This window comes from Saccostrea cucullata, unplaced genomic scaffold, assembly GCF_032062105.1.
Source record: "Saccostrea cucullata isolate Sc308-1 unplaced genomic scaffold, CSIRO_AGI_Scuc_v1 ctg2312, whole genome shotgun sequence".
Taxonomy (NCBI): domain Eukaryota; kingdom Metazoa; phylum Mollusca; class Bivalvia; order Ostreida; family Ostreidae; genus Saccostrea; species Saccostrea cuccullata.
In genome coordinates, this window is record NW_026929545.1 from 138,438 (window position 1) to 148,652 (window position 10,215).

A 10,215-nucleotide genomic window follows, 5' to 3' on the forward strand; every position below is an offset into this window, starting at 1 on the left:
GTGATGAAAGACTTCTTTAGAGAATTTTTTACTACCGATCCACACCATTTTTGTTTTTGTAAAATTAATTTTCAGTCCAGATACAATTGCAAAATAATCAAGCTCTCTTAATATACCATCCATAGACTGTGGTGATCCATCAGATATAACTGAAGTATCATCGGCATATTGTGAAAGTTTATATTCCTCCCCATCAATTACAATTCCTTTTATGTCTTTATTATTTCGAATGAGAATCCCAAGAACTTCAGCACATAGTAGAAAGAGATATGGTGAAATTGGGTCCCCCTGTCTGCATCCCCTTTGTGGAAACAAGTAATCAGAGGAAATTCCAATCTGTATGACACATGATTTGATTCCATTATAAAATGTTTGTATCCAATTTTTAATGGATTCCCCAAAATTAAAAAAGTCTAATGTTTGGTATATAAACTTCCATGATATAGTATCAAAAGCTTTTTCAAAGTCAATTAACATTAATAAGCCTGGAATCTGTTTTTGTTCTGTGTAATACATTAAATCATAAACTAGTCTAATATTTTCACCTATGAATCTTCCCTTCAAAAAGCCAGTTTGGTCCTTATTTATTAATTTATTCAACACAGTTTTTAATCGTTCAGCAATACAGCCTGAGGCTATTTTATAAATCACATTCAATAAACTGATTGGGCGCCAGTTCTTTAAGAATTGTTTTTGTTTTCCTGGTTTTGGTAGGCAAGTTATTAAACCTAATTTATTTGGTTCAGTAAAATGTGATAGTTCATACGAGTTGTTTATTGCTCTTGTAATGAAAGCACCTAAATCCTGCCAAAAAAATTTGAAAAATTCACTAGTGAACCCGTCTGGTCCAGGGCTTTTCTCATTTTTCATAATTTTCAAATAATTCAAAACTTCAGAATTAGTCAAAGGTCCTTCAAGACTTTCTGATTCTTTTTTGTTTAATTTCGGCACATCATATATCTTTAATTTTTCATGGAAATTTCCTGATTCTACATTCTCTTTACTTTTATATAGATTTTCACAGAACAGCTTAACTTCATTCAAAATATCAAATTGGTCAGTAATTATAGTTCCATCTTCCTTTTCAATTTTAGGTATAACTTTACTCTGATAGTTTCTAGACTCAAGGCTAGTAAAATATTTTGAAGGTTTTCCTCCCTCTTCTATCCATTTCACTTTTGCTCTAATACATTGACCTTTAAATTTTATTTTTCTAATATTCTCTAATTCTTCATGTTTGTTTTCTAATTCTTCAGCATGTTCTTGCGACAAATTCTGTTCCAGTATAAAAATTTCTTTTTCTAGTTGCAATTCTTTTTCAGTTATTTTCTTTTTCTTAAAAGTTGAATATAATTGATTTTCCTCTTATTTCCATCAATAATGTATCTAGAAATAATTGATCACTTAGCATAAATTGAATTTTATCATTTTCAATAGAGTCAATGTTATTAAAATTGTAGATAGGACAGGCGTGTTGTAATTTAATATTTTTAATTTTTTCTTTTATCAAATTTACATATTCTTTATCTGCTAATAAAGAGTTATTTAATTTCCAAAACCCTCTTCCTTTCAAAAATTCATTTGTTTTAACACCCATTACAACTGGACAGTGATCTGAACGATAACTATTTTCAAATTTTATATAAGGGGCCAAATTTAATAACGATTCTGATATTAGGAAATAATCAAGTCTTGCCTGTTTTATTGGATTTTTCTTTCTCCAAGTGAATCTTTTTAAATTTGGATTGTTTTCACGAAAAATATCTTTTAAATTTAGTATCTCCATCATCTTTAATACTTCCATTCTTGATTTAGGGTTGTTTAGGTTTTTATAGTTAATTGAATCCAAATCCTTATCTAAAATTAAATTAAAATCACCACCTATAATCATATATTGTGATGAGTAATATTCTTGTATCATATTTAAAATCTTTGTATAGAATGCAGGTGTATCCTGATTTGGTCCATATATATTCACTAACAAAAAAGGAAGATTGTCTATTACTACATCTAGAATAAGATAATTGCCATTGTCATCTTTATATTCATTAATCAATGTCAAGTCACAGTTATTATTGATAAGTGTAGCAACTCCCCGTGAGTTTGATTTGTATGAACTAAAAAAAGCCTTATATCCCCATAATGCTTTTATCATGCTTTCATCTTTTGTGACAAAGTGTGTGTCTTGAAGGAAATAAACATTTAATTTTTTTTCTTTTAAAATTTTAAAGACATCCCTCCTTTTATTCATGTCCCCTAAACCTTGGCAATTTAATGTAAGTATTTTTAAGAAATTTTCACATGGATAGTCATCCATTCCACAGCAAATGCATAAAAAAGTTTACTGTTCCCCAACAGCAAGAAAAAAAGAGTTGATAAAAAAAGTAAAAAATCTATATACACTACAGAAAAGTAGTTTTTAAGCTCAGACACACCTGCTGTCATTTTGAAAATGTGCAAAACTATACCCAAAAAACCTAACTTTAAGTTTATATTTGAAATGAAAATGTTAAAAATATAGAAAATTAATTTCAGTTGAGAGGAACTCTATATACTCAATTTCTTTCCTATTCAGTTCCTTTTTTCTAATTACAATTTGTTGTAGTTACCATGTTTGTTTTTTTTCTATTAAAGAAATATATCTGAAATGTAATTACAACAAAAATTTATCCATATCAAAATGTCGCACTTTGCACTGTATTAAAATTGAAATTATGCACACAGACTCATCTCTGAGTTGAGTGATAGAATAGAAATTGATCAAAAACTTACAAGTTTACACAATCCATGCTGTACGATATCTATACCGGAAATTGGGTCTTTGAAAAAACACAAAAATAGTGACGTACACACTTGCAAATTCCGGAAAGTATCAAAACATAAACATAATTTATAATTTATCCAGATATCATGTGCAGCATGAATATAGTCATATCGAAAACCACTAAACCACTAGAATAAATATTTTAGTTTATGCAGAATTACCGTAATAGTCAAATTCGATGAAAGTACACAAATACTAACTAATTGAAAAAGTGATTTACTGTAAGTTTGTATTTTTAGCTAGTGACTTTTCATAATTTACATTTTGAAGCGTCAGACGGGAACCGGCATATTTCTCGCCGCACTCATCCCAACCTCTGTGATGTGCGTGAAGCGACTAGGACCGATCTTACTACCACACCACCGCGAAACGACCACTAGTGCGTTATTAATGTCATTATCAGCCAGTGTCTTTAGTAACATTCTCCCGGCTCCGTGCTCGCCGTCATCTTCCGATCCCTCGTGTATCGTGCCGTCGTTACTGGTGAACCGAAACGCATAAATGTTATGACTCGCACTGGTAGTGTTATCTGTCCGCATAACTTCCACAAGCGATCGTCTCACCTGTTTATAGGAATCTACTGGCGTAGCGTGGGCAGCAAACCGGTTTCCATTGTCTTCCGTTGTCTTCCCCGTACTGATCGCGATCTTTACCTCTTCTCCACTGATGATCTCATCGGCCATTGGTCTGCTACCAATTTTTTCCCTGTACACCGTCTTGCTCTGCGTGAAAATGAGCTTTTGACCTTTTAGCACCGTTTCTATGTTACGGTCCGCATATTTCTTTTGGACATCATATAAATGCTTCCTTTTTTCACGGACTTCTTCAGGTTGGTGTTGAGACACTCTTATTGGGGACTTCTTATCCTTGAGAATTTTAATGTGTCTCATCACAATGTCCTTGTGTGATTTATTTACAAACTGGACACAGACTGGCCGAGGATATTTCCTATTGTTTGTCGTATTCCCCCATTCGGAACACTTTATATATCTGTAGGCTATCAACAGTCTCTGCCGGTATCTCCATCTCTACTGCAAACACGTTACTGATGATCTTCACAAGGTTTTCAGGATTTTTTATATCGGGCGCCTTTTCGTCTACTCCACTCACAATGATATTGTCTTCAATTGCTCTAGATCTAAGCTCTAGAATCTGTTCACTTTGAGTCTTTACACAATACTCCAGTCGAACTATGTAATCTTTCATTCGGCTAAGTTCTCTTTCCATCTTCTTCTGTTTTTCCTGCAGTTCAGTGGTTATATATATCGTATCGTTCGCCTGTTCTTGTACGTTTTCTAATCTCTCCTGAATGCCATGTTTTCCTCTAATGTCCTTGGTAACTTCGTCTAGATGGCGACCTTGTCCATCAATCCTTAGTAGAAGGTTTGCAAGAGTATTTTGTATATTAGTTATACCGTGCATGACATCTCTCATCTGAAAGTTTTCACATTCCTTTGAAATTTCTCCATCACTAGTACTGGTGTTAATGGTGTTAGTGTCCATATCATCGAGCGCTCTCTTTTTAGACTGGGTCAATTGACTAGCCATATTTCACAATGTAACAGTGGAACGTATGAGTATCGCTCACTAGTGTTCACAAACAGATATGTTTACAAATTTTGTTTACCTTCTCGTTCCTCGCTTCTATTGCATTTTTTTGGTTAAAACACACTTCAACACACTTTAAAACATCTTTGAATATCAGCAATGCATTTTTCAAGATCTGAAATTAATTAAATTCGAGGTTTTTGGACTTCACTTTGCTCTCGATAAAAACTTACGTCTACATGTCGAGCATGCGCACTCTCTCCCCGATCATGAACGGTATTCTTTGTAGGCGCTGGACAGTGTTGGAAACAAATGAAGATATGCTACAACAAGTTATACCTCTATTTGAGAGGCGCAATATTCTAAGACATTGCCATGATGATAGAACGTCTGGACACCTAGGAGTCCACAAAACGTTAGCTCGAGTTCGCCAAAGATATTATTGGCCGGGCTTGCAACAAGATGTAAGGCAATATGTTACAGGCTGTGATGCTTGTACTATGCGGAAAAACCCTAATAAGAAAAAGGTGTCACCTATGGAAATTGTACCCTCTGGCATGCCTATGGACCGTATAGCAACTGATATTCTTGGTGAGTTGCCCATGACAGAGAATGGGAACAGATATATTTTGGTAATTTCTGATTACTTCTCAAAATGGACAGAGGCGTTCCCAATGCCTAACATGGAGGCTAAAACTGTGGCAAAATTAATCGTAGAAGAAGTAGTTGCAAGATTCGGGACACCCAGAATAATTCATTCAGATCAGGGTAGACAATACGAAAGTGAGCTCTTTACCGAGATGTGCAGGCTTCTGAACATACAAAAGACAAGAACTACTCCCTACCATCCACAGTCTGATGGGATGGTAGAGAGGTTCAATCGAACCTTAACAGCCATGTTAAGTGCATATGTGCAAGATAATCAAAGAGATTGGGATACACACATTCCCTATGTCATGATGGCATACCGATCTGCGGAACATAAGTCTACGGGGTTCACACCCAACATGCTTATGCTCGGTAGGGAAACATCACTTCCAGTAGACTTGATGTATGAAATGCCTGAGAATATGAAAGAGGAAAGTCCTAACCATTGGGCTTGGACTCTTCGAGAAAAATTAGAAAGAGCACACAGTTTCGTGCGGGAGAATTTAGAAACTGCGATGAACAGACAGAAAAGGTACCATGATATGAAATTGTCATGGGAGAAGTTTAAGCCTGGAGATCAAGTTTTTGTATTCTTTCCTCAGAAAAAGATTGGCTGTTCTCTAAAACTTACTTCGTTTTGGCGCGGACCATATGAAGTGCTGGAGCAGTGGTCTGATGTACTATACGCAGTTTCATGTGGCAGAAAAGGAGAAAAACAAATTATCCATTGCGACAGAATGCGGAAAAAGAGGTCTCAAACTCTTAGCTTTGAAGATGCAATAATTGAAGATTTTGAATCAAATGATATAGAATCAGAAGATACAGATATAGTTGAACATCATGATATTGATGTTGTGGAAGAGTTAAATCCAGATGCTAGACAAAAACGTGTTAGAAAGCAACCAAAATGGTTGCAAGATTATGAGACAGATCTTAGTTAGAATGAAAGTTTATTTGAAAATGAATTTTCATTGAAAACAAGTCAAGATTTTTTTTTTTATTTTGTAGAAAATGCCGAATACCAAGTTCACGAAAGCCAAGTCAAGCAGCAAGTGTCCCTTGTGTGCTGTTGAAGTACTGGATAATAGATGGCGGGAACATCTGCTGAGATGCAATGGAGGAAGGTTCCCATGTAAGACCTGTGGCAAACTCTTTAAGAAGAGCTCTTACCTACAACGCCATGAGAGAAAGTTTCATAATACAGATGAAATCCCGCTTGAGAAGGAAAGTGAAGCAGACAAACAGTGGTTAGAACAAGATCCTGGCGATTTGATCGGAGAGATCTCCAATGATAGATCTGACGATAGTAGAAGCGACAGTGGTGAAGAGGAAGAAAAGGGGCAGGAAATCTCATCAGGAGAAAGTGGACAGAATCCTGTATCACAGGTTGACCAGACAAACAAGAAAAGTGGGGAAGAAAACAATAGCAGTGTTTTGGAGGAAGGTAGAACAGTAAGGAAAGCCACAGCCCCATTACCTGTATTCGCTCCGAAGAGAAAGACATCTGACCACATGCCTGAAAAGGGCATGTCATTGGACCGATTCAGGTTTAAGTCATATCTCTCAAAAAGCACACAAACTGACTTTGAAGAAAAGTCACGAAACCTTGTGAAGAAAAGGAAGTTTCACAAGACAACATCTAGCTACGTGAAGGATGACAAGAAAGTCGAGGAGATCGTCGAAGAAGAGGAGTTCTTTTATGAGTGATCGACGACTTAGGCGAAAAAAAAAGAAGTAAGAAAGTGTCAAATAGCACTTTTTAGAAAACTTATAAACATAATGAAAATACATGTATATAAAAGTTTTGGTGCGTTTATTATGACTGTAACCTGTTATCTGGTGTAACAAAATAAATAAAGGGAAAAAAAGTTCATGATTAGAAATCTTATTTATCTATATGCGGGACGCATATGTTTCGGAGGCATGGGTAATTGTAGTGAAATTCCTTTGATCGAGTTAATAATTATAAAATCAGGGTTTAAATTAGTCTTAGCAAACAAAAGTTATCTCTTATGTCCAGTCAATGTTTCAAACATTCAGAAGATGAAGATCTGACTCAGCAGATCTTGAAAAAGTATATAAGCGGGCTCATTCAAGTCCCGGGGTTCAGTTATTGAGAAGCCGTAGAAGAAGAAGGACGTATTACGGACAAGGTAAGGTATTTGTGTTAGCTCATTTGCGGTGTCTCAAAGTTCTGCAGACGGACCATTTGAGCTACATAAATCCTTACGGGTTAATTAAATAGTAAAACTATTATATAAACGGGTGTTTGAAACCCGGTGTTGAAACTATAGGTCTGGGAGCTAGTGCTCAAACATAGGGTCAGACCAGGGGCTTAGTACTTTGACTGGGAGATAACAATAAGGAAAATTATAATTATATAGAAGATCATTTTAAATCACTGTGTTGTTGATTTATTTTTGATTTTGTTTGTTCTTATATTTAACCCAATCAGCTAAATACGTCAAGTAACGTAAAGGAAAATTCTTTATCTATACTTCATCCGTGGTCGAACCCACAAAACACATTACAATTGTTTTGTAATGTTTTGTCCCTGGGGCAGTAAACTTGTCATGCAACTGTATCCCGTTTATATATGTAATTCGAAACTTTTTAATATATTCGATCAGTGCTTACTATCAGTTCAAAAATATATTACTGTAGTCAGCGGCGTCTCGCACAAATTATTCCGACGAAAATAGTTCCATCATTGATCAGTAGATACAACATTATTATTCATGATAAGAATAACGCTGTGTATGTCATACGTAAAAGAAAACAAAATTAATGTAAATTTTTTCTCCAAACATCACGTTCCCCCCTAAATGCACATAAAAAATATTAATATTCCTACGCTTGCTCCCTCCTCAGCTTCTTTTTTTGTATCATGTTTGATAACAGAGAATATCTAGGTCATTCTTCGATTGATATTTTTTCACTGATGAATTGATTATACTATATCAACAACTGTAGTAAAATCATGTTATTTGTTCGTTAATCATCATATAGTTTCCTCTTAGAGAAAAAAATTAATCATTCTGTGTGTTATATTAAATGACGGAATTTTCAATCCCTGAGCAAATTTCTGCACGTGTGTAGACAAACTGTAGGGAGAGTACCTATAAAATGTGTAACAAAACCCGAGCTGGGCCGGAGATTTCTAAACTGACAATCGGGATTGTATAATTTTTATTAATCAGAATTTGTATTTATATGATCTAATTAAGAAAAAAAGTTTTGTCTGCCATCGTAACTTCTCGGCAAAACAAAACGTGTTTCTCCGAGGTCGCTATAGATGCGTTTGACAACTCCATCGCACGTGTGTAGACCAAAGCTAACTGGTCTTGCGGACACAGGTATGTGTACTGTTTGTTAGGAGACTGGGTGACCGTTATACTACGGACTCATGAAATTTACACAAGTTCCATAACTATACAGTGTAGTGTTTTTTTTTTTTTTTTTTTTTTTATAAAAATCATTAAACACTGTTAAACATATTAAAATCTAAAAGTCGAATATCTTTGGATATGGGGTAACCCATATCTATTCTTGTTACTCGTATTAGTGGCAATCATTTGCCGGTGGGGGCTGAAAATAGATAGCTCTACTCGACACTTAGACTCTTTGATAATTTATCCTGGACTTACAATCAGGGCAAGATTGATTTCAATCATTAAAAAAAACCTTACCTACAAAAACTTTGAGCCGCTTCTATAGCTGTGTATTTTACAATTTATTAATGCAGTATATTTCTCGTACACAGCGGTGGTGCTTCACCCCCCCCCCCCCCCCCCCCCGACTGAGCAATGTTTTTTTTAATGCAGGACAATTATAAATTTAACAAAAATCAATCGTGGTTTTTTTTTTTTTTTTAACTTTTTAGATCTCGCAACTGCCACAAATACCAACAGACGAGTTGTATAACAAAATGAGTAACCTATTTAAAAAGTTTTTGTCCTCCAACGTTTGAAGTTCACTTTGTCTCGAAGCGTTATGATGGTTCGTGGCTTTCTGACTCATGCGGGAGAGTTTCTACTCATAATGGTGTAATATAAATGAATTTTCAAAAAAATCCCGGATATGAATTAATATGATACTTCTCGAGCGAACAATGTGTGTAGAGGGTAATATTAACTTTTTAAAATGTTCAGGACATGTCAACGTAGAACATCTAATATTGTAAATAGATGGTGTATTTGGATTTGACTGACATAGAAGAATATAAAATGTCGAAGAAAATAAAGCTTAATCCATATTATCCATACTAATGGAAGATTGATTCGGTCAAAGAATTATATGCGGTATTAACCAACATTTGCCCCCCAAAATCAAACTTTGATGGAGTAATATTTAATTAAGTCCTTAAACAGGGGAGTATATGCTGACTTCAAAGCACTGAATAATTTCATAAGTAATGACGTCATATGTACGTAATGACGTCACAAATATGACGTAAATTTCAGTTTTTTATGAATTTTGCAGAAAAATGTACATATTTCGTCGATATTTTAAATAAAAGTCACCGAGCGCATGTGTGTTCAGGATAAATATTTTGATATAATGTGTAGAATGATAATATCAATGAAATATGTCAATATTGTTCCTGAACACACATGCGCTCTATAAATTTTAAAGCTTAAATTGTTGAAATTTTGTCCATTTCGTCCTCTTTCTGAAAAAGGATATAAAATCGGACTAGTTTGTGACGTCATAAAAACAGAAATTGTGAATACACTGCTCTGGAACTATAATATTTTCTGTTAACTTATATTTCTCGTACAATTTATTGAATTCAGCACATTTCAGGAAGTTTTCAAAATTTGACTTTTGTGGGGGCAAACATATGCAATATACCGCATATAGTTCTTTAAAACCCCTGTATAAAAGAATCTTCTTTTCTGCTCTTACGTCGCGGGTTCGAATTCCACTGTGGGACGTGGAGACCGGTCTTCGGATGAGACCGTATAAACCGAGGTCCCGTGTCGCAGTATGTGCTGGCACAAAAAAGATCCCTCCCTGCTCAATGGCCCTAAGTGCCGAGTATAGGACAAAATTTGCAGCTCTCTACCGGCAAGTGGTGGCGTCTCCATATGAGTGAAAAAATTCTCGAGAGGGACGTTAAACAAAATACAATCAATCAATCTTTTCTGCTCTATAATGGAATAAGGAAACTGATTAAGAATATGGGTCAATAA

The 10,215-nt window shown here is 35.0% G+C and overlaps 1 pseudogene; it reads right to left on the minus strand.

The window, feature by feature from the left end:
- Nucleotides 1-2,898: 2,898 nt before the first annotated feature.
- Nucleotides 2,899-4,595, minus strand: LOC134281146 (uncharacterized; annotated as a pseudogene).
- Nucleotides 4,596-10,215: the final 5,620 nt, after the last annotated feature.